Below are 2,526 nucleotides of genomic sequence, written 5' to 3'. Positions count from 1 at the left end.
ATCACATAGATTTATAATAATTGCAATTTCTCTTTATTATTTACTTTATTGTTATTTTTTTTTATTTTCACAATGACGTTATCGAGATGTACAGATTTTCAATGATGTCTTCCATTACCACGGTAATTAATCACAAGTAAGGGAAATGAAAAGTCTCTTATAATAGTAATAAATCTTTAATAATTATAACTGAATATAAAAATCAAAGAAATCGCTGGAATGAAATTTAAAAAAGTGTAATACAATTTTTTTATTAATATAATTAAAATATTAATAAAAATTACAAAAGAATAATAAATTAGAATAATTTAATTCTAAAAGTAGTACTATCATCTGCCCATGGGTCCGGGTGCGTCATCTACCACCATGACGGAGGGCGGGCCTCCGCCCCAGCCGCCGCCCTCATTCGGCTGTTGGACTACATTCACACCGCCCCCGTCATCACAGCAGCAACTGCAGCACAGGCCCATTGTCTGAAAACACAGTTCAAAAACAATTTAATCATACTAATATTATAAATGCAAAAGTTTAAATGGATGGATGTTTGTTAGAGCTTGTAGCCTTAACGGCTGAACGGATCTCGATGAAATTTGGCATTAGGGTAGAGGATAGTTAATACATAAAATGGACCAGTGTGGTAAAAATGGTTGTTTCACCCGTTTTACTGCAATCCATAGTAATCTTTTACATTTATGTAACCTTATTCACCAAAAATTTTAATATAATTTAAACTAACTATAAGTCAATTAACAATATAAAACAGTATTTCAAATTATGGCAAATACTAGAGTTCTTTTAATTCGTTAAACCATACTACAATAGATAACATAAAAAGGTACACATTCCAATGTTATTATATAATTTTTAGATATCAAATACGAAAACATAATATTTACCCGTGATTGTATTTTTCCAACACCTGCTTATCCCAATAAATCACTTTTAAAAGTGTCACATTTATACTTACACTAAATGAGTCACCTCTCCGGACAGGAATTGGCACATTATCACATATGATAAGATTGAACAATCAATTCTTTTGAATTCGTATCAAGTAAGTGAAGATAAAGAGATAAATTGCCGTACCACTGTATACTTAACACATTTAATTTGTTAGAAAACATAAATATCTATTCATTTAGATAAAGTTTTAAAATAACAATATTAATAGGACTTGAAGCTTAAACCAACCTATGCCAGTGGTTCGGAAAGAGAACCCGTTCGCTTTTCAGAGCCACGGTGTCAAGAGTGCATGCTGCAATTATGATCGCCGAACATCAAAAGATGGCTTTTAGAGATGCCTTGTTCCAGAGCCACAGATTCTCATACTTTTTCTCAATATCTCCTTTGTAATATTCTGCTAGTTGAAACGAATTCCCTATTGCTAAATTTCGGTCTTTAATGGGCCCCTTCCTTTTTTCTTTGCTGTTTTATATGTAAACATGATAAAAAACTATGATAACAAAATGTTTCCTAGTATAGTGTGGTATAATCGATGTAATATCATTTAGTTTTAAAAGCCCTCTTTTGGGTTTCCCGAAATTGATTGTATTACATTTTTAATTAGATAACCCAAATGGTTTTTCAATCCATACAATGAATGTTTTTTAATGAAATTGTGCAAAACGAGCGGCATGAACACCGAGATGCTCATCAACAGGCCAGGATATCCGCAACACCAGATTCGTTGTCGCCCTTTGAGGAAGAGAATTAGGTTTTTTGTGTTAAAAATAAGGTAGTAAAATAATAGAAAGAAGCTGTTTTCTACAGCATCTTCTATGTTGAGTATGATTTTAGAGTACTTGGATAGCTAACTGAGTATTCCACTACAGGAAAACATAATATGCATCTGAGTCTACTCAAAGAAAATAGTTGTACTGTTTTCTTTCCTACACATGTTTCGGCGAGTGGAAACGCACGGTAGCACGCGTGTTCAAAAAGTTTTGAATGCATATTCTAACCCACCTCAACTAAACATGACGTCAGTCCAACTGGATTCTATTTGTAAGAATGTAAATTAGATCCTAAAATACATGAGGCGAGGCAAAAACTGCTCAGGGGAATAATTACATACGACTGCATGTTAGAGTTCGAATAAAACAGTAATAAAATGTAAAACTGTATTTTAAATAACATTATTCCAAACTATTTAACTTTGATATTATAATTATAACTTATGAATAAAATAAAATTAAACATTTTTATTATAACTAGTATAGCAGCATTTTGTACGTTTTCAAGAGACGTTATATTCATTATTTAATATTTTGCACCTACTTTAAAAAGTACTTACAAGTTAATTAACAATATATCGTTTATATTCTGTTTATTTTATATTTTGAGAAGATGAAGACCCAGCCGATTTTGTTAAATCCTGGACTATCAAGAATGCAAATTAAATCAGCAAAATGAATTATAAAATTGAGGTTACGTAAAGTATGTTTTCTATACATACAAAATGGTAGTACAATTTTGATTTTATAACGCATATCTTCTTTTACTGCATTTTTTAAATACTTAACAACA

At 31.1% G+C, this 2,526-nt stretch overlaps 1 long non-coding RNA gene across 1 annotated transcript; it reads right to left on the bottom strand.

Annotated features, from left to right (window-relative positions):
• Positions 1-244: 244 nt before the first annotated feature.
• On the bottom strand, positions 245-1,001 carry LOC106104175. The gene is made up of 2 exons (XR_001225658.1): positions 897-1,001; positions 245-473 (listed from the first exon to the last, which is right to left on the bottom strand). It is a non-coding gene; the product is annotated as an uncharacterized LOC106104175 (long non-coding RNA).
• Positions 1,002-2,526: the final 1,525 nt, after the last annotated feature.

The sequence above is a fragment of the Papilio polytes genome, unplaced genomic scaffold (genome assembly GCF_000836215.1).
Source record: "Papilio polytes unplaced genomic scaffold, Ppol_1.0 DF823691.1, whole genome shotgun sequence".
NCBI lineage: Eukaryota > Metazoa > Arthropoda > Insecta > Lepidoptera > Papilionidae > Papilio > Papilio polytes.
The sequence above is the reverse complement of the archived record's forward strand: the minus strand, read 5'-3'. Positions and strand labels throughout refer to the sequence as shown.